Raw genomic sequence first — 23,240 nt, forward strand, 5'->3', positions numbered from 1 at the left:
GGCGGTGGCGGCAGCATGAGGAGACCATATAGTACCTGAAAGACACAGCGTGGAGGTGGCGGCAGCATGAGGAGATCATATAATACCTGAATGACACAGCATGCAGGTGGCGGCAGCATGAGGAGACCATATAGTGGCTGAATGACACAACCTGGAGGTGGCGGCAGCATGAGGTGACCATATAGTGCCTGATTGACACAGCCTGGAGTCAGCGGCAGCATGAGGAGACCATATAGTGGCTGAATGATGCAGCGTGGAGGTGGTTGCAGCATGAGGAAACCATATAGTGGCTGAATGACACAGCCTGGAGTTGGCGGCAGTATGAGGAGACCATATTGTGGCTGAATGACACAGGGTGGAGGTGGCAGCAGCATGAGGAGACCATATAGTGGCTGAATGACACAGCCTGGAGTTGGCGGCAGCATGAGGAGACCATATTGTGGCTGAATGACACAGGGTGGAGGTGGCAGCAGCATGAGGAGACCATATAGTGGCTGAATGACACAGCCTGGAGTTGGCGGCAACATGAGGAGACCATATAGTGGCTGAATATGAAGAACATACCTGAGCCCGCACACCAACGCCAAGGTTTCTCAAGTGGCATGGGACCTAACACTAAACCTACCTGTGCCGTATGGGCAATAGCAGGGGCCAGTGGGCAATTACTGCGGCATTAGGTCCGTCTCACAGCCTGCTCCCAGTTCACTCCAGTATGGCTAAGCACCCATACAGTGGGAGGAGGTAGTAAGGCTATGAGCCCCACCCAAGTAGGCTGAAATGTTGCGGCCTCACAGGTGCACCAACATGCTGCCTACAATAGTGTTTAAGGCGCATTAAATTTACAGTTTATACACCTCCAAGTATAAGATTTGAACAACAAGAAAAAACGTGGTTTCAAATGGCAGGAAATGCTCAACCCAAATGGAGCCTGGAGGTGGCGGAAGCATGAGGAGACCATATAGTAGCTGAATGACACAGCCTGGAGGTGCCATCAGCACGAGGAGATTAACAACAACAAAAATTCCCCAGGGATTCCAGGGCAAATTATATATAACAACAGCCTTTAGGGGTCGCCCCCCAAGGGGTTAACCCTAAACTAGAAACCCCCCTTAAAACTGAATTTTATTGGATCATTTAAAATATATATGAGCTCCGGTGTTGTGATTAAAAGCACAGCTAGTAGTTGCTTGGATAGTGTATGAGCGTCCTATAACTTCGTTTGTAATGGTATTGTGCTTTACTAGCACTAATCTATGGATGCCACTATATAGACAGAAAAGCACTGATAGCTGCTAGTTAAAATGTGAATAGCCCTCCGCTTCCCGACGTTTCATTGGATAAACCAACTTTATCAAGGTACAGAGGCTAATGGCTACTCGTTTGGTCCGCTCTCCCTTTTATATCCTCTGTTGGTGATGTCAAAAAGCACTGTATCATTATGCGCCGATTGTTCAGCCTATCTGGACTCAAGGTACGCGACTAACCAATCCGGTCATGCCGCGTCACTATGTGTTGATATCCTCCCTACCAATCAGCACACTTCATTCCCCGTTACTCACCCTACGTATATACGGTGCGCGACGCATGTCTCCGCACTTGGTAATAGTCCATCACAGTTACGAGCAGTTGCGCATGTCCGCTCCACGGCAATCAGCCGTTCGCGCATGTCAATGGACTTAGATTCAATCTTAGATTTAGTCAGTATCTGCGCCTGCGTCCGACTTAAGATGTCCCGATATCGGATTCCGCGCATGTCTGTGGACTTAGTCGTTTTGCAGCAATGATGGCAGTTATGAAATACATTTAGTTATTCTAATGATGCTATTACTAACTTATGCACATTTAATATGTGCAAAATAGATCTTATTCAGCCACATAGGTAGGGAGTTCCTTGAATACAACGCATACTTATCAAGCACATTGTTCTAATGAGTATTAGTCTATACATATAGATATAGGGGATCATGGTGATGGAGGTTATCTATCATTAATTCTGGATTCAGGTATATCAATATATACAGTGGGTGTTGATGTTATTGAGATTAACTATTTAAGTCTATTGGCTGTGGGTGTTTGTGGACTAGAAGCCAGCTATGTACATCAAATGTGTGTTATACTTTCATATGGAGGCATCTTTTTACATGCTAATAATAGATGTCATTCATCCATTGACTCTAAACGTTAAGTGTAGATGCCAATTATTGATATTTAGTGTAAACTGTTGCTAAGATCTAGTTTCCCCCCCCCCCCTAGGGGAACCATGTACAAGGCACTCCAAACAAAATCCAGACACAACCAAAAGAACACCATCCCATCCGATCCAACCCTTTCCCCCACGGGGGGTCCCAGGACAGGGGCACAAGATCCGGGCGGACCACCAGCACATGTCCCCACAACTGGTAAGTATGACTCTCAGTGGATCTAAATAGTTTTTACACTGGAATAATTAACTGAATGTGTCCCGATGCTTCGTAATAATGTCCTTAAGGGGAGGGACAATATATAAGGTAATTAGGATATGTGATGGATGATCATAAATATTGTCTGTGCCCACCGCTCCAGGTAAGTATATCTCAATTAGAACTGTATAATCATATAGTCATTGTGCTAGACAGCACAGAAGATAAGGGAGAGGATCATCTATCCGGTGCTCAATTTTACACATCTGTTTGGTTTTAATAAGTAATAAGTCAAAATATCAATTCTCCAAGAACGCTGTGAAGGAGAAACCTTCATTTAATCCGTCTGGACTTCTTGTCCTCAACTTGTATATCCACTTAGCCTCTTCTCTAAGTAATATCCTGTTTACATCCCCTTTCCTTGGACCCATCTTGATTTGTCGTAGTCCCCAAAACTTAATCTGATCAATCCTGTTATTGTGCATGATCCTAATATGTTTGGCCAGTGGTGTATCAGCATTGGTTCTAATAGTGCTGAGGTGTTTGCCAATCCTACGTCTGACTTCTTGGGTTGTTTTGCCCACATATAATTTGGGACAGGTGCAGCAAGCTACATATAGTACATTTCTGCTGCTGCAATTTATAAAGTCAAAGATGTTATAGGATCTATTATCATGTGGATTGATAAATTCCTTAGTTTTGGGGAAGGAACTGCAAATTGTGCAGTGGCCACAGGGATATGAGCCTGCTGGTGGGTTGGGTAACCATGTCTGTGGGGTGTCTGTCTTCTCATCAAGGTGGCTATGTACCAAAATTTCACGTAAATTGGCCCCCCTTCTATATGTGATGTTAGGTCTAGGTCCAATTTTCCCCTTCAAATCCGGATCAGATAATAAGACGTGCCAATGTCTTTGCAATATTTGATTAATCTGTGGAGTATAGGCATCATATGTGCCTATCATTCTAGTAACTGAATCCTTGGATGATGAGTTACTATTGTTTGGTCCTAGTAACCTATTCCGGTCACTGTGTTGTGCTCTATTGAAGGCCTTTCTCATATATTTAATTGGGCATCCCCTATTCAAAAATCTAGATGTTAAATTTTGACTTTCTTTCAGAAATCGGTCTTCTTCCGAGCAAATACGGCGCGCCCTAAGGAACTGGCCAGTTGGGATGCTCCTCCGCAAAGTGACCGGATGCCAACTAGTCCAGTGAAGGAGACTATTTGTCGAGGTGGGTTTCCTGAAGATGTCTGTCTGGTGTAAATTTCATTCCAATCACCTTTTGATTAAGAACCAAAACAAATTCCCTGAACAGTGTAACACCCCCTTCCCAAAAAATTAAAATGTCGTCAATGTACCTTCCCCAAAAAGAAATGTGCTGAGTGTACAAAACCAAATCTTCACCAAAAACAAAAGTGCTTTCCCACCACCCCAAAAATAAATTTGCATACGTGGTTGCACAAGTAGTCACCATGGCGGTGCCCTTCATCTGTTGATAGAGGGCACCGCCAAAGAGAAAATAATTGTGAGTTAAGATAAAGTGCAATAGTTCAATAATGAACTTATTGTGAAATAAAGTGCTCTTAGTATCCAAAAAAGTGCTAATGGCTCTTAAGCCTAAATCGTGTTGGATATTACTATAAAGTGATTCCACATCCAAACTCAAAAGAAGTGTAGTGTCCGTGACTAAAAGTTCACTAATTTTTAGAACTGTGTCCTTACTGTCCTTTAAATGTGAAGGAAGGGAAGGTACAAAAGGTGATAAAACTTTATCCAAATAAACACTAGCATTTTCCGTTAGATTGTTGTTGCCCGATACAATAGGTCGGCCTTTAATGGGGTCCATATTCTTGTGTGTTTTTGGTAGAACGTAAAATGTGGAAATGGTGGGGTGTTCATTTAGAATAAATTTGTATTCATTTTCTGATAATACATTTTCCAACCTCGCTCTCGACAGAATTTCCTTCATTTGTTCCAGATACTCTCTAGTTGGAACACGCGCTATTCTCTGATAGGTCTCCTCATCATTAAGTAATCTCATCGCCATATCCACATAGTCTTCCTTATTTAGGAGGACTATGTTTCCGCCTTTGTCTGACGGTTTTATGATCAGACTATCGTCATCTTGTAATATACGTAGGGCCCGTTTCTCCCCTTCACTCAAATTAGAATGTATCAGGCGGCTTCTGGGGTGAATTTGTTGAATGTCTTTCGTGACCAACTTCACAAAGGTATCTATCTCCGAATATTGACTAAATGCTGGAGTCATAGTTGATCTGGGTTTCAATAATGTGAATGGTGCTTGTATTTCGCTCGCTGTACCTTCATTTTCTTCTTGTAAAGATTCAAGGACTTCCAAAGCGCGTGAGTCCAAAATAGATTGGGTTCTTTCATCATTTTTATGTAAACCGTGCCACTTGTGGAGAGCAAGTTTTCGGGCAAATAAGTTTACATCCTTCACCCAGGTGAATTCCTCAAACCTAGGCATCGGTGTAAAGGACAATCCTTTCAAAAGCAATGATTCTTCATCATTGTTCAACCTATGTGAGGATGAATTGAATATTTGCATGGTATCTTGTCTGTTGTTAATGTGATCTTCTAATAATGTCACTGATTCCCTTTCCTCAGGCGCTGAAATTCCTTGATGTCCCGTTTGGAAATATGTATTGGAGGGATTAACTGTAAGTATACCATAATTATTGTGTTGTTGCTCCGTTTACGTTTCCCATTCCCCATCTTGGGATGGAGCCCCTCTTGGGTATTCACTGATGGGGTGGTTTTCATGTTTGTCCGATCCATGCATGGGTATTAATGGGCACTCATTGTTTCTTTGTGCTTCAAAGGCATCAATGTCATACAAATCAGCCAGTGGTGTCATTAAAGCAGCGTTATACATGTCACCAAATGATGCAATTATGTTAGACTCCTGATTAGGGGTTAGTAATTCGACCCCTATATCATCCGAGGTTTGAGCGGTGTTGGGGGTACTATGGTACTCGTCATTTGTGATAGTGGCACCTGTCCCAACTGTTGGGGCATGGTACCCATAGCGCCTGATGGTACTGGCACCTGTCCCAGCTGTTGGGGCATGGTGCCTGCTCCTAAAAAAGGTTGAGTGTTCAGGCCAGGTTGTGGCATAAAGGTTGGTATATTGGACGCAGGAGCTGGTGCCATTACTGGAATAGCTCCCATCTGCCTTTGTGATAGCGGTGGTGGTTGAGTTGTGGACATATTGGTATAGAAAGAGGTAGATCCAGAAGCCGATTTGGCCTGTGGTCCCCATGTTATATTTGTTTGATGTGGGTTTGGATGATTTACTGTTTTACGATAAGGCTGTTTATTTGCTCTTGAATTGTTGTAACCAGTTTTATTTTTCCTTTTTGTTCCTGTGTTTGATTGGTTTCTTGAATCAGAGTGGTATTCTGATCCTGATGCTTCAGATTCAGAGGCCTGTTTATTTGGCCTGTATTGAGTGGTTCTATTTTGAGTGTTCCTTTCTTTATATGAGTAGACTTTGTCCGCAGCAAAGTCAGTAAAATCTCTTACGTATTTACTATGTTTACGTTCTTTTAATTCGTTTTTGTAGCTGTCCAGATTTTTCTGTAGCTTCTGTTCCAGATTGGTGTATTCTGGATTATTAGCTAATATCTGTATTTGTTTGATTTCTGAATCTAATTGATCACTGATCTTTTGTAAATAACCTTTCTCGTAATCTAGCAAATAGTTGATGAGCCTCAACGAGTTCTCAGTTTTAATGTGTTCCCACCCACGTAGGAAATCTTCGTCCTTCCTATGTGCGTTGGGGACAAGGGTAGATCTTAAACCCCTATACACAAGTTTCTGCTGTGAATAAGTGTCCAAACTTTGCACTTCCCACCACGATCTAATGTATGATTTATAAGTCTTGTTTAATGTTTTAAATGCTTGAAAAATATCAACCTGATTCAGAGGCAAATTACAGAGAATACATGTGTCGCTTCAGTGGTAAAGGAGTCAGCGTTCATGGGCTGTGACAGAAACCCTGACATTACGGGTTAATGAGGAATAATGGGGTATACCCACTAATGAAAATAACAACAACAAAAATTCCCCAGGGATTCCAGGGCAAATTATATATAACAACAACCTTTAGGGGTCGCCCCCCAAGGGGTTAACCCTAAACTAGAAACCCCCCTTAAAACTGAATTTTATTGGATCATTTAAAATATATATGAGCTCCGGTGTTGTGATTAAAAGCACAGCTAGTAGTTGCCTGGATAGTATATGAGCGTCCTATAACTTCGTTTGTAATGGTATTGTGCTTTACTAGCACTAATCTATGGATGCCACTATATAGACAGAAAAGCACTGATAGCTGCTAGTTAAAATGTGAATAGCCCTCCGCTTCCCGACGTTTCGTTGGATAAACCAACTTTATCAAGGTACAGAGGCTAATGGCTACTCGTTTGGTCCGCTCTCCCTCTTATATCCTCTGTTGGTGATGTCAAAAAGCACTGTATCATTATGCGCCGATTGTTTAGCCTATCTGTACTCAAGGTACGCGACTAACCAATCCGGTCATGCCGCGTCACTATGTGTTGATATCCTCCCTACCAATCAGCACACTTCATTCCCCGTTACTCACCCTACGTATATACGGTGCGCGACGCATGTCTCCACACTTGGTAATAGTCCATCACAGTTACGAGCAGTTGCGCATGTCCGCTCCACGGCAATCAGCCGTTCGCGCATGTCAATGGACTTAGATTCAATCTTAGATTTAGTCAGTATCTGCGCCTGCGTCCGACTTAAGATGTCCCGATATCGGATTCCGCGCATGTCTGTGGACTTAGTCGTTTTGCAGCAATGATGGTAGTTATGAAATACATTTAGTTATTCTAATGATGCTATTACTAACTTATGCACATTTAAAATGTGTGAAATAGATCTTATTCAGCCACATAGGTAGGGAGTTCCTTGAATACAACGCATACTTATCAAGCACATTGTTCTAATGAGTATTAGTCTATACAAGCGTTTGAGGAAAGGGAATCAGTGACATTATTAGAAGATCACATTAACAACAGACAAGATACCATGCAAATATTCAATTTATCCTCACATAGGTTGAACAATGATGAAGAATCATTGCTTTTGAAAGGATTGTCCTTTACACCGACGCCTAGGTTTGAGGAATTCACCTGGGTGAAGGATGTAAACTTATTTGCCCGAAAACTTGCTCTCCACAAGTGGCACGGTTTACATAAGAATGATGAAAGAACCCAATCTATTTTGGACTCACGCGCTTTGGAAGTCCTTGAATCTTTACAAGAAGAAAATGAAGGTACAGCGAGCGAAATACAAGCACCTGTCACGATGCCGGCTGGCAGGTAGTGGACCCTCTGTGCCAGAGAGGGATTGGCGTGGACCGTGCTAGTGGACCGGTTCTAAGCCACTACTGGTTTTCACCAGAGCCCGCCGCAAAGCGGGATGGTCTTGCTGCGGCGGTAGTGACCAGGTCGTATCCACTAGCAACGGCTCACCTCTCTGGCTGCTGAAGATAGGCGCGGTACAAGGGAGTAGGCAGAAGCAAGGTCGGACGTAGCAGAAGGTCGGGGCAGGCAGCAAGGATCGTAGTCAGGGGCAACGGCAGAAGGTCTGGAAACACTGGCAAGGGACACACAAGGAACGCTTTCACTGGCACTAAGGCAACAAGATCCGGCAAGGGAGTGCAAGGGAAGTGAGGTAATATAGGGAGTGCACAGGTGATAACCCTAATTGGAACCACTGCGCCAATCAGCGGCGCAGTGGCCCTTTAAATCGCAGAGACCCGGCGCGCGCGCGCCCTAGGGAGCGGGGCCGCGCGCGCCGGGACAGAACAGACGGGGAGCGAGTCAGGTAGGGGAGCCGGGGTGCGCATCGCGAGCGGGCGCTACCCGCATCGCGAATCGCATCCCGGCTAGCAGCAGGATCGCAGCGCCCCGGGTCAGAGGACGTGACCGGAGCGCTGCAGCGGAGGAGGTGAAGCGAGCGCTCCGGGGAGGAGCGGGAACCCGGAGCGCTCGGCGTAACAGTACCCCCCCCCTTGGGTCTCCCCCTCTTCTTGGAGCCTGAGAACCTGAGGAGCAGACTTTTGTCAAGGATGTTGTCCTCAGGTTCCCAGGATCTCTCTTCAGGACCACAACCCTCCCAGTCTACTAAAAAAAAATTTTTCCCTCTGACCTTTTTGGCAGCCAGAATCTCCTTGACCGAGAAGACGTCCGAGGAGCCGGAAACAGGAGTGGGAGGAACAGATTTGGGAGAAAAACGGTTGAGGATGAGTGGTTTGAGAAGAGAGACGTGAAAGGCATTAGGGATACGAAGAGAAGGAGGAAGAAGAAGTTTATAAGAGACAGGATTAATTTGACACAAAATTTTGAAAGGACCAAGATAGCGTGGTCCCAACTTGTAGCTAGGGACACGGAAGCGGACATATTTAGCGGAGAGCCATACCTTGTCTCCAGGGGAAAAAACGGGGGGAGCTCTTCTTTTCTTATCCGCGAACCTCTTCATGCGTGAAGAAGCCTGTAAGAGAGAATTTTGGGTCTCTCTCCATATAATGGAAAGGTCACGAGAAATTTCATCCACAGCGGGCAGACCAGAGGGCAAGGGGGTAGGGAGGGGGGGAAGAGGGTGACGGCCGTACACCACGAAAAATGGGGATTTGGAGGAAGATTCAGAGACCCTGAAGTTATACGAGAATTCGGCCCATGGAAGGAGATCTGCCCAGTCATCCTGGCGGGAGGAAACAAAATGTCGCAAATAATCACCCAGGATCTGGTTAATTCTTTCTACTTGTCCATTGGACTGGGGATGATATGCAGAGGAAAAATTTAATTTAATCTTGAGTTGTTTACAGAGAGCTCTCCAGAATTTAGACACGAATTGGACCCCTCTATCCGAGACAATCTGCGTAGGCAACCCGTGAAGACGAAAAATGTGTACAAAAAATTGTTTAGCCAACTGAGGCGCAGAAGGAAGACCAGGAAGAGGAATGAAATGTGCCATTTTGGAGAATCGATCAACGACCACCCAAATAACAGTGTTGCCACGGGAAGGGGGTAAATCAGTAATAAAATCCATACCAATCAGTGACCAAGGCTGTTCGGGGACAGGCAGAGGATGAAGAAAACCAGCGGGCTTCTGGCGAGGAGTCTTATCCCGGGCACAGACAGTGCAGGCTCGCACAAAGTCCCCAACATCCGTCTCCAGAGTTGGCCACCAATAGAAGCGGGAGATGAGTTGCACAGATTTCTTGATGCCCGCATGACCTGCGAGATGGGAGGAGTGACCCCATTTGAGAATTCCGAGGCGTTGGCGTGGAGAAACAAAGGTCTTTCCTGGAGGAGTCTGCCTGATGGAGGCAGGAGAAGTGGAGATCAGGCAGTCAGGTGGAATGATGTGTTGCGGAGGGAGATCAACTTCTGAGGCATCCGAGGAACGAGAGAGAGCATCGGCTCTAATGTTCTTATCGGCAGGACGAAAGTGAATCTCAAAATTAAATCGGGCAAAGAACAGAGACCACCGGGCCTGGCGAGGATTCAGCCGTTGGGCCGACTGGAGGTAGGAGAGGTTCTTGTGGTCGGTGTAGATAATAACAGGAAATCTTGATCCCTCCAGCAGATGCCTCCATTCCTCAAGTGCTAATTTAATGGCTAGAAGCTCTCGATCCCCGATGGAGTAGTTCCTCTCCGCTGGAGAGAAGGTCCTAGAGAAAAAACCACAAGTGACAGCATGCCCGGAAGGATTTTTTTGTAGAAGAACAGCTCCAGCTCCTACTGAGGAGGCATCAACCTCCAATAGGAAGGGTTTGGAAGGGTCAGGTCTGGAGAGCACGGGAGCCGAAGAAAAGGCAGACTTGAGTTGTTTAAAGGAGTCTTCTGCTTGAGGAGGCCAGGACTTGGGATCAGCATTTTTTTTGGTTAAGGCCACGATAGGAGCCACAATGGTAGAAAAATGTGGAATGAATTGCCTGTAATAATTGGCGAACCCCAAAAAGCGTTGGATAGCACGGAGTCCGGAGGGGCGTGGCCAATTTAAGACGGCAGAGAGTTTGTCTGGATCCATCTGTAGTCCCTGGCCAGAGACCAAATATCCTAGAAAAGGAAGAGATTGGCATTCAAACAGACATTTCTCAATTTTGGCATAGAGTTGGTTGTCACGAAGTCTCTGAAGAACCATACGGACATGCTGGCGGTGTTCTTCTAGATTGGCAGAAAAAATTAGGATATCGTCCAGATATACCACAACACAGGAGTATAATAGATCACGAAAAATTTCATTGACAAAGTCTTGGAAGACGGCAGGGGCATTGCACAGTCCAAAGGGCATGACCAGATACTCAAAGTGTCCATCTCTGGTGTTAAATGCCGTTTTCCACTCGTCCCCCTCTCTGATGCGGATGAGGTTATAGGCGCCTCTTAAGTCCAATTTAGTGAAGATGTGGGCACCTTGGAGGCGATCAAAGAGTTCAGAGATGAGGGGTAAGGGGTAGCGGTTCTTAACCGTGATTTTATTAAGACCGCGGTAGTCAATGCAAGGACGTAGGGAGCCATCTTTTTTGGAGACAAAGAAAAATCCGGCTCCGGCAGGAGAGGAGGATTTACGGATAAAGCCCTTTTTTAGATTCTCCTGGACGTATTCGGACATGGCAAGAGTCTCTGGGGCAGAGAGAGGATAAATTCTGCCCCGGGGTGGAGTAGTACCCGGGAGGAGGTCGATAGGGCAATCATAAGGCCTGTGAGGAGGTAGAGTCTCAGCTTGTTTTTTGCAGAAAACATCCGCGAAGTCCATATAGGCCTTAGGGAGACCGGTTACTGGAGGAACCACAGAGTTACGGCAAGGGTTACTGGGAACCGGTTTTAGACAGTTCTTGGAACAAGAGGACCCCCAACTCTTGATCTCCCCAGTGGACCAATCCAGGGTTGGGGAATGAAGTTGAAGCCAGGGAAGTCCAAGGAGAATCTCCGAGGTGCAATTGGGGAGGACCAAAAGTTCAATCCTCTCATGATGAGATCCGATGCTCATAAGAAGGGGCTCCGTGCGGAAACGTATGGTACAGTCCAATCTTTCATTATTTACACAATTGATGTAGAGGGGTCTGGCGAGACTGGTCACTGGGATGCTGAACCTGTTGACGAGAGAGGCCAAAATAAAATTTCCTGCAGAACCAGAGTCCAAGAAGGCCACTGTAGAGAAGGAGAAGGCAGAGGCAGACATCCGCACAGGCACAGTAAGACGTGGAGAAGCAGAGTAGACATCAAGGACTGTCTCACTTTTGTGCGGAGTCAGCGTACGTCTTTCCAGGCGGGGAGGACGGATAGGACAATCCCTCAGGAAGTGTTCGGTACTAGCACAGTACAGGCAGAGGTTCTCCATACGGCGTCGTGTCCTCTCTTGAGGTGTCAGGCGAGACCGGTCGACCTGCATAGCCTCCACGGCGGGAGGCACAGGAACAGATTGCAGGGGACCAGAGGAGAGAGGAGCCGAGGAGACGAAACGCCTCGTGCGAACAGAGTCCATATCTTGGCGGAGTTCCTGACGCCTTTCAGAAAAACGCATGTCAATGCGAGTGGCTAGGTGAATAAGTTCATGTAGATTAGCAGGAATTTCTCGTGCGGCCAGAACATCTTTAATGTTGCTGGATAGGCCTTTTTTGAAGGTCGCGCAGAGGGCCTCATTATTCCAGGACAATTCTGAAGCAAGTGTACGGAATTGTACGGCATACTCGCCAACGGAAGAATTACCCTGGACCAGGTTCAACAGGGCAGTCTCAGCAGAAGAGGCTCGGGCAGGTTCCTCAAAGACACTTCGGATTTCCGAGAAGAAGGAGTGTACAGAGGCAGTGACGGGGTCATTGCGGTCCCAGAGCGGTGTGGCCCATGACAGGGCTTTTCCGGACAGAAGACTGACTACGAAAGCCACCTTAGACCTTTCAGTGGGAAACAGGTCCGACATCATCTCCAGATGCAGGGAACATTGGGAAAGGAAGCCACGGCAAAACTTAGAGTCCCCATCAAATTTATCCGGCAAGGATAAGCGTATCCCAGGAGCGGCCACTCGCTGCGGAGGAGGTGCAGGAGCTGGCGGAGGAGATGACTGCTGAAGCTGTGGTAGCAACTGTTGTAGCATAACGGTCAGTTGAGACAGCTGTTGGCCTTGTTGCGCAATCTGTTGTGACTGCTGGGCGACCACCGTGGTGAGGTCAGCGACAACTGGCAGAGGAACTTCAGCGGGATCCATGGCCGGATCTACTGTCACGATGCCGGCTGGCAGGTAGTGGACCCTCTGTGCCAGAGAGGGATTGGCGTGGACCGTGCTAGTGGACCGGTTCTAAGCCACTACTGGTTTTCACCAGAGCCCGCCGCAAAGCGGGATGGTCTTGCTGCGGCGGTAGTGACCAGGTCGTATCCACTAGCAACGGCTCACCTCTCTGGCTGCTGAAGATAGGCGCGGTACAAGGGAGTAGGCAGAAGCAAGGTCGGACGTAGCAGAAGGTCGGGGCAGGCAGCAAGGATCGTAGTCAGGGGCAACGGCAGAAGGTCTGGAAACACTGGCAAGGGACACACAAGGAACGCTTTCACTGGCACTAAGGCAACAAGATCCGGCAAGGGAGTGCAAGGGAAGTGAGGTAATATAGGGAGTGCACAGGTGATAACCCTAATTGGAACCACTGCGCCAATCAGCGGCGCAGTGGCCCTTTAAATCGCAGAGACCCGGCGCGCGCGCGCCCTAGGGAGCGGGGCCGCGCGCGCCGGGACAGAACAGACGGGGAGCGAGTCAGGTAGGGGAGCCGGGGTGCGCATCGCGAGCGGGCGCTACCCGCATCGCGAATCGCATCCCGGCTAGCAGCAGGATCGCAGCGCCCCGGGTCAGAGGACGTGACCGGAGCGCTGCAGCGGAGGAGGTGAAGCGAGCGCTCCGGGGAGGAGCGGGAACCCGGAGCGCTCGGCGTAACAGCACCATTCACATTATTGAAACCCAGATCAACTATGACTCCAGCATTTAGTCAATATTCGGAGATAGATACCTTTGTGAAGTTGGTCACGAAAGACATTCAACAAATTCACCCCAGAAACCGCCTGATACATTCTAATTTGAGCGAAGGGGAGAAACGGGCCCTACGTATATTACAAGATGACGATAGTCTGATCATAAAACCGTCAGACAAAGGCGGAAACAGTCCTCCTAAATAAGGAAGACTATGTGGATATGGCGATGAGATTACTTAATGATGAGGAGACCTATGAGAGAATAGCGCGTGATCCAACTAGAGAGTATCTGGAACAAATGAAGGAAATTCTGTCGAGAGCAAGGTTGGAAAATGTATTATCAGAAAATGAATACAAATTTATCCTAAATGAACACCCCACCATTTCCACATTTTACGTTCTACCAAAAACACACAAGAATATGGACCCCATTAAAGGCCGACCTATTGTATCGGGCAACAACAATCTAACGGAAAATGCTAGTGTTTATTTGGATAAAGTTTTATCACCTTTTGTACCTTCCCTTCCTTCACATTTAAAGGACACTAAGGACACAGTTCTAAAAATTAGTGAACTTTTAGTCACGGACACTACACTTCTTATGAGTTTGGATGTGGAATCACTTAATAGTAATATCCAACACGATTTAGGCTTAAGAGCCATTAGCACTTTTTTGGATACTAAGAGCACTTTATTTCACAATCACAATAAGTTCATTATTGAACTATTGCACTTTATCTTAACTCACAATTATTTTCTCTTTGGCGGTGCCCTCTATCAACAGATGAAGGGCACCGCCATGGTGACTACTTGTGCACCCACGTATGCAAATTTATTTTTGGGGTGGTGGGAAAGCACTTTTGTTTTTGGTGAAGATTTGGTTTTGTACACTCAGCACATTTCTTTTTGGGGAAGGTACATTGACGACATTTAAATTTTTTTGGGAAGGGGGTGTTACACTGTTCAGGGAATTTGTCTCGGTTCTTAATCAAAATGTGATTGGAATGAAATTTACACCAGACAGACATCTTCAGGAAACCCACCTCGACAAATAGTCTCCTTCACTGGACTAGTTGGCATCCGGTCACTTTGCGGAGGAGCATCCCAACTGGCCAGTTCCTTAGGGCGCGCCGTAATTGCTCGGAAGAAGACCGATTTCTGAAAGAAAGTCAAAATTTAACATCTAGATTTTTGAATAGGGGATACCCAATTAAATATATGAGAAAGGCCTTCAATAGAGCACAACACAGTGACCGGAATAGGTTACTAGGACCAAACAATAGTAACTCATCATCCAAGGATTCCGTTACTAGAATGATAGGCACATATGATGCCTATACTCCACAGATTAATCAAATATTGCAAAGACATTGGCACATCTTATTATCTGATCCGGATTTGAAGGGGAAAATTGGACCTAGACCTAACATCACATATAGAAGGGGGGCCAATTTACGTGAAATTTTGGTACATAGCCACCTTGATGAGAAGACAGACACCCCACAGACATGGTTACCCAACCCACCAGCAGGCTCATATCCCTGCGGCCACTGCACAATTTGCAGTTCCTTCCCCAAAACTAAGGAATTTATCAATCCACATGATAATAGATCCTATAAGATCTTTGACTTTATAAATTGCAGCAGCAGAAATGTACTATATGTAGCTTGCTGCACCTGTCCCAAATTATATGTGGGCAAAACAACCCAAGAAGTCAGACGTAGGATTGGCAAACACCTCAGCACTATTAGAACCAATGCTGATACACCACTGGCCAAACATATTAGGATCATGCACAATAACAGGATTGATCAGATTAAGGAAAGGGGATGTAAACAGGATATTACTTAGAGAAGAGGCTAAGTGGATATACAAGTTGAGGGCAAGAAGTCCAGACGGATTAAATGAAGGTTTCTCCTTCACAGCGTTCTTGGAGAATTGATATTTTGACTTATTACTTATTAAAACCAAACAGATGTGTAAAATTGAGCACCGGATAGATGATCCTCTCCCTTATCTTCTGTGCTGTCTAGCACAATGACTATATGATTATACAGTTCTAATTGAGATATACTTACCTGGAGCGGTGGGCACAGACAATATTTATGATCATCCATCACATATCCTAATTACCTGATATATTGTCCCTCCCCTTAAGGACATTATTACGAAGCATCAGGACACATTCAGTTAATTATTCCAGTGTAGAAACTATTTAGATCCACTGAGAGTCATACTTACCAGTTGTGGGGACATGTGCTGGTGGTCCGCCCGGATCTTGTGCCCCTGTCCTGGGACCCCCCGTGGGGGAAAGGGTTGGATCGGATGGGATGGTGTTCTTTTGGTTGTGTCTGGATTTTGTTTGGAGTGCCTTGTACATGGTTCCCCTAGGGGGAAAAAAAAAAAAAAAAAAACTAGATCTTAGCAACAGTTTACACTAAATATCAATAATTGGCATCTACACTTAACGTTTAGAGTCAATGGATGAATGACATCTATTATTAGCATGTACAAAGACGCCTCCATATGAAAGTATAACACACATTTGATGTACATAGCTGGCTTCTAGTCCACAAACACCCACTGCCAATAGACATATATAGTTTATTTCTAATACCATCAACACCCACTGTAGATATTCATATACACCCACTGCCAAAAGACTTAAATAGTTAATCGCAATAACATCAATACCCACTGTATATATTCATATACCTGAATCCAGAATTAATGATAGATACCCTCCATCACCATGATCCCCTATATCTATATGTATAGACTAATACTCATTAGAACAATGTGCTTGATAAGTATGCGTTGTATTCAAGGAACTCCCTACCTATGTGGCTGAATAAGATCTATTTCGCACATATTAAATGTGCATAAGTTAGTAATAGCATCATTAGAATAACTAAATGTATTTCATAACTACCATCATTGCTGCAAAACGACTAAGTCCACAGACATGCGCGGAATCCGATATCGGGACATCTTAAGTCGGACGCAGGCGCAGATACTGACTAAATCTAAGAGTGGACATGCGCAACTGCTCATAACTGTGATGGACTATTACCAAGTGCGGAGACATGCGTCGCGCACCGTATATACGTAGGGTGAGTAACGGGGAATGAAGTGTGCTGATTGGTAGTGAGGATATCAACACATAGTGACGCGGCATGACCGGATTGGTTAGTCGCATACCTTGAGTCCAGATAGGCTGAACAATCAGCGCATAATGATACAGTGCTTTTTGACATCACCAACAGAGGATATAAAAGAGAGAGCGGACCAAACGAGTAGCCATTAGCCTCTGTACCTTGATAAAGTTGGTTTATCCAACGAAACGTCGGGAAGCGGAGGGCTATTCACATTTTAACTAGCAGCTATCAGTGCTTTTCTGTCTATATAGTGGCATCCATAGATTAGTGCTAGTAAAGCACAATACCATTACAAACGAAGTTATAGGACGCTCATATACTATCCAAGCAACTACTAGCTGTGCTTTTAATCACAACACCGGAGCTCATATATATTTTAAATGATCCAATAAAATTCAGTTTTAAGGGGGGTTTCTAGTTTAGGGTTAACCCCTTGGGGGGCGACCCCTAAAGGTTGTTGTTATATCAGCACGAGGAGAACATTTGGTGTCAGAATGAGACAGCCTGGAGGTGGCAGCAGCCTCAGGAGTTCTGAAAGTGACCCGGTGACAGAGTGGTGCAGTGGGTGGCAATACCAGTACACAGTGATGAAGGTGGGTGAAAAAAGGAGAGCTTGCCATCAGATGTATGGCATCAGGTGGGTGGCAGGATCAGAATAGTAGCTGAGGCAGGTAGGCAGAAGAAAACTGTCTCTTTTGTAAAAGTGTTAGTGTGCACAAATAAAAATGAAGATGTGCATTACGTAAAACATAACTTTTATTAACCTCTTAAGGACGCAGGCCGTACCTGTACACCCTGCGCCTGGTCCCAGTATAAAACCAGGTTGGTCCCGGTGGCTAATGACAGCTGGGACCCTGGGCTAATAGCGTGCGGCACTGATCGTTGTGCCGTGCGCTATTAACCCTTTAGACGCAGGGTTCAAAGTTGATTGCCGTGTCTAAAATGAAAGTAAAAGCTTCCCGGCAGCTCAGTCGGGCTGAACGGGACCATCAAAATGAAATCGTGATGTGCCGATCAGCTAGAACGCGAGCAGAGGTCCCATCACCTGCCTCCGTCTTGTCCGATCAGCGATTGATTGCTCCAAGCCTGAAATCCAGGCTTGAGCAATCGACCGCCGATTACACTGATCTTTGCCGTGTCAATGCACGGCAATGATCTGTGTATGAGATCGGTATGTGCAGTGAAATAGCTATAACACCGCAAAAAAAATTTATAAAAAAAAAGTTAAAGATCATTAGTAATAAGAGTAAGAGGCACCCCATTTTTCCCATTTAAAAAAAAAACTGTGTAAATGAAAATAAACATATTTGGTATCGCCGCGTGTGGAAATGTCCGAAATATTAAAATATATTGTTAATTAAACCGCATGATCAATGGCATACGCGCAAAAAAATTCAAAATCCAATATAGCGTATTTATGGTCTCTTTTTATATAATGAAAAATGAATAAAAAGCAATCAAAAAGTCCGATCAATATAAAAATGGCACCAATAAAAACTTCAGATCACGGCGCAAAAAATGAGCCCTCATACTGGCCGATGCGCGGGAAAATAAAAAAGTTATAGGGGTCAGAAGATGACAATTTTAAACGTATAAATTTTCCTGCATGTAGTTATGATTTTTTTTTTAAGTAAAATAAAATCAAACCTATATAAGTAGGGTATCATTTCAACCGTATGGACCTACAGAATAAAGATAAGATGTAATTTTTACACCCTTCCTGTGTAGAAACGTAAGCCCCCAAAAGTTACAAAATGGCATTTTATCTTCCATTTTGTCACACACTTAATTTATTTTCCGCTTTGCCGTGGATATTTTGGTAAAATGACTAATGTCACTGCAAAGTAGAAAAATAAGCCATAATATGGAATTTTAAGTGCAAAATTGAAAGTATTATGATTTTTAGAAGGTGATGAGGAAAAAATGAAAATGCAAAAGTGGAAAAACCCTGCGTCCTTAAGGGGTTAATATGCTTAGTATAAAATATATGGACACACATTTTTTTTTTAAATCAAATAAAAGGAAAGGTGTGCAAAAAACACCATGTGCCACCTACACCACCAAGTATTAATGTGATGCAAAGACCTCTAAAAGGTGGAAGGGAACAGCGTATGGTCCATTGTAACCAGTGGGGGTAAAAACTTTCTATGTAAGGCCCTACTCTCCCATTATTAATTCCCTTCTTGGCAAGTGTTACTCGCCCTAAAAGGGGCAGCCCCACACAGGAACCTCTCCCTATTTCCACCTACAAACACTGCCGTTTCCCAGGGTATTTAGGTGGAAATAAGGATTGGTTCCTGTGTGGGGCCGCCCTTTTTAAGAAGAGTAACACTCTCCTCGAAAGGTGGGCAGGTGGGGGTAAAAACTTCCCTTGTAAGGCCCTACTTTCACCCTATTAATTCCCTTCTTGGCAAGTTTTACTCACCCTAAAAAGGGCACCCCCACACAGGAAACTTTCTCTATTTCCACCTAGAAACCCTGGGAAATGGCAGCATTTGTAGGGGGAAATAGGGAGAGGTTCCTGTGTGGGGCCACCCATTTAGGGCCTACTCTCCCATTATTAATTCCCTTTTTGGAATTAATAATGGGAGAGTAGGGCCTTACAGGAGAAGTTTTTACCCCCACCAGTTACAAAGGACCATACGTTGTTCCCTTCCACCTTCAATACTTGGTGGTGTAGGTGGCACGTGGTGCTTTTGCACCCCTTTCCTTTTGTTTGATTTTAAAAAAATGAAAAATAAATGTTGGGTACTTATATAATATCCAAAGAAAAGATTTTAGCAAATGCATATCCTCAATATTTACTTGTGGCCTGATGCGGAGGAATGTCTGTAACTGGGGAGCAGCGCCTTAAATATGTTTAGCACTATCCATATTTGTGAAGTGTTGGTGTGGCACCATGGTCAATCTACTCTGATGCATCAGGCATTGGTGGGTGGAAATCCTGGCTGATCCATGCCTGATTCCTCTTTACAAAGGTCAGTCTCTCCACATTTTTCATGAACAGAGTTGGGGCCACAAATCAAATTGGCTGCCCAGAAGTCCAGCGGATCTTCAAGGTGTGTTGGCAGAGTCATGTCAAGGTATGCCACCACCTGCTGGTTCAGGTCCTGCTCCAGGTCTACCTGCTGCTGATGAGTTGCTTCATTATGCAGGTGAAGAAGGCTACTAATCAGCGACTGTAGACTCAGGCTGCTGCTGATGGAGCTGGTACTACTCCTGACAGCCCTCCCCTCCCCAGCAGCCATGGCAGTGGAATGTGAGCGCAGAGGGCCCCCCAAGTCACACCTGCAAGGGTGTGAAAAAGGCTCCCATTTCGTGCCAGTAGCGAGGGTCCAATAAGGGGGAGAGCCAGAAGTCATCCCACTGCCGAGTGGTGACAATTTGGCGGTCACTATGCAAGCAAGTGAGCATGCATCGTGCCATTTGTGCAGGTGACTCTGAATGACTTCCTTCCTCCATCTCCACTGCATACTGCCAAGGTGTGTCTGGGTCCTCTGTCTCACCTTCCTCATAACCCTCTAGCTCCTCTAGCTGCTCCTCCTCCTCCTCTCCTGTCAGATGACTAGAAAAACTGCCCATCTCACAAAACCTAAACTGTGCTCCACTGTGCCCCTCCCCCTTCTCCTCCAGTTCAGCCCCCACAGGGCTCATGTGACCATGAGATGTAGGTGCCAAGTCTCCAGTGCCCTGACCAGCCATCATTTTCAACACGTGTTGTAGTAGATGAAGTAGTTGAATGACGTCGTTCATCCCTTAATCCTGGCAATGACTAATAATGTGGCTTCCTCAAAGGGCCTGAGCAAATGGCAGGGGTCATGTATGAGCTGCCACTGGTTGATATTGAAGTCACACAGGGGAGTCCCCCTATCCGCTTGGATCATCAAGAAATCGGTGATGGCTTTTTTCTGTTCGTCGGTCCAACATATGGAGGGTGGAATTTCAATTTGTGGAAACGTCGCAGATCAGATTATGTTGGGGAATGCTGTTATGATGCTGCAGCTAAAAGAGTGTGTGCTTTGAAGTGTACGAGTGGCTGAAGTGCATGCAAAGTTTCCTTCCCATTGTTAGGATGTCTTGAAGATGGTGGGAACACTTCAGGAACCACTTGTCAACTAGATTGAACATGTGTGCCATGCAGGGCTCATGTCTAAGGCTTCCTTGTCGCAACGCAGACAAGATGTTTTTCCCATTGTTCCCATAGTTTTCGTGGAGTAAGCCATGATTCAATTTCTTGATGAATGACTTTTAGCAGTTCTTCCCCTGTGTGACTCTGTTCGTCAAGGCAAACCATGTGAAGAACAGCGTGACACCGCCGTGCCCTGCACGCATGGTATGCTGGAAGGGCACTGAGACTTGTCCGTGCAGTGAAGGCTGAGGACACGGTGAAGGATGAGGAGGCAGAGTGGCACACTGTCACAGGACCACCGGGCTGAGAGCGTGGAGGAGGAATCGGCGTGACCTGTCTAAGTTGCTGTTGTGGCTGTGCAGGAACCACATTCACTCAGTGGGCCATAAAGGACATGTATAGTCCATGACCGAAGTTACAGCTCCATACGTCTGCGCTGCCGTGCACTTTAGTACACATCGATCAGCTCAAGGACTGGCCTACCTTCTGTCCCACAAAATTGTGCAAGGCTGGTATTGCCTTCTTCGCAAAGAAATGATGACTTGGGACTCTCCACCTCAGCTCAGCACAAGCCATCAGTTTTTTGAAAGGTGCAGAGTCCACCACTTGAAAAGGGAGGGACTGTAGCATCAGCAACTTGGACAGGAGCGCATTGCGCTTCTGCGCCATTGGATGATTGGGTGATTACTGTTGTCTCTTGGACATGGCTTCGCCGATGGATTGCTGGTGGAATGACTGACTCGAAGTAGGAGAAGCAGGAGAACCTGGAGCGACAGATGGGTATGACACACAGCTTCATTCGGCTGAGGTGGTGAAGCTTTGGCTGGCAGAAACGTGCCACTGGGTGATGCAGCCGGCTGGACCACCACATCGGAGCCACGGTTATTCCAGGTGATGCTGCATATGTTGACGCAAGGCCATGGTGCCAACATTGGGACCCTGGCCACGCTTTACCTTCTGCCGACTCAATAACTAAACCCCAAGGCCGAAGCCCGGGGTGTAAACCCCTATTGCTTACCCCTTAAAAATAACTTTTATTATTTATTGTTAAAAGATAATTCCCACAACAAAAAGATTAAAACTGACAACCAGGTGATCCAAATGTAGCAGTGAGTGCGTTAAACAGGATCAATGTCCTCTCAAGTACTAGGTAGCCCTGCAGTGGCTGCCTATTCAGAGGATCACTCTGGTGTCGCTTAAAAAATATACATACAATTGCCGCCTCTACATGTTTCGCCGCCTCCGCGGCTTTCTCAAGAGGCAATGGTGGCAATGGCAGCTGCCAAAATGGCGGAGGGGGTATATATAACCCATCCCTCAAATGTCATCAATGTGAGCCCAGTCCTACTCTCCAATGTGGTCCATTATAACAAACATTGCCGCTAAGGCAACCAATAAGATGTCACTTGTAATCAGCACAATCTGTGTGCGAAAATCATTCACCAATACGGGACCTAAAATACCTAGTCCAACGGTCCCACGTCATACTCCGTCATCAGTTAATGTCAATACTTCCTCCCGATATCATCAAGATGTGCGGCGCATGTCAAAAGCCGACTGCGGGGAACTTCAAATCTCCGCCGGCCTGCTAGAATCTTCTGCGCCTGCGCTAATGTCTCCACAGGTATTCTCAATACAGAGGCCGCGCATGCGCTAGAACTTAGAAAGAATCTGTGATTTGATGCTCTCTCATAGTTAGCAAATGAAAAATAGATAGCTCAAACGCCCTCAATCTTACCCTTAACCTTGTATATATGAAATAAATAGCAACCAGCTCATTAAGGTAACAGTATATAACTGTAAAGGAAAAATGGGGTAAGATGACGACCTACACCGGGATTAGTGAATTCAGGAGTGAGGTATATGATCATTCATCATATAGGTTTGTAACCTTATTATAATGTTCCCATTCAAAACATGATAGAAATGGGGCAAATGGGGTAAAATGACGACGTACACCGGGGTTGGTGAATTGAGGAGTGGGATATATAATCATTTCCCATATAGGTATATAACCTTATTATAGTGTTCCAATTTAGGACATGATAAACAGCACAATATAAGATAGCAACTGCTCATCAAGGTATGAGAACTAATATCTAAGAAGGGGAGTTCAAGACCTCTAGAGATGATGGATTTATCTCCAAAGATGAATTTAAATTTATGTTTAATTCCCGTCCCACTATAGCCACGTTTTATGCACTTCCTAAGATGCACAAGTCCACTACCCCCATTAGGGGTAGACCTATAGTTTCGGGGAATGACTGTCTCACACATGGGGGTAGTCTTTATTTGGATCACATACTTTCACCTTTTGTCACTACACTTCCTTCCTATCTGCGGGACACTAAGGACACCGTCCTTAAACTGACAGACATTACTGTCACAGACACTACAATACTCACAAGTCTGGACGTTGAGAGCTTGTATAGCAATATACGGCATCAGCTAGGACTTGCAGCAGTCTCTAGATATTTAAGCACTAAGAGCACTCGTTTTCACAGGCACAATAAATTTATTCTAGCACTTTTGGAATTTATTCT

At 45.4% G+C, this 23,240-nt stretch overlaps 1 long non-coding RNA gene across 1 annotated transcript in view; it reads left to right on the forward strand.

The window, feature by feature from the left end:
- Nucleotides 1-2,273: 2,273 nt before the first annotated feature.
- The window catches only part of LOC130284303 (uncharacterized), a 102,713-nt gene continuing 81,746 nt past the window's right edge, over nucleotides 2,274-23,240 (forward strand). Inside the window, exons 1-3 of the long non-coding RNA XR_008846975.1 lie at nucleotides 2,274-2,399; nucleotides 3,518-3,632; nucleotides 5,030-5,082. This is a non-coding gene — a long non-coding RNA (uncharacterized LOC130284303). The remainder of the gene's footprint in view (nucleotides 2,400-3,517; nucleotides 3,633-5,029; nucleotides 5,083-23,240) is intronic.

This window comes from Hyla sarda, chromosome 8 (genome assembly GCF_029499605.1).
Source record: "Hyla sarda isolate aHylSar1 chromosome 8, aHylSar1.hap1, whole genome shotgun sequence".
In the NCBI taxonomy this organism is placed as follows: domain Eukaryota; kingdom Metazoa; phylum Chordata; class Amphibia; order Anura; family Hylidae; genus Hyla; species Hyla sarda.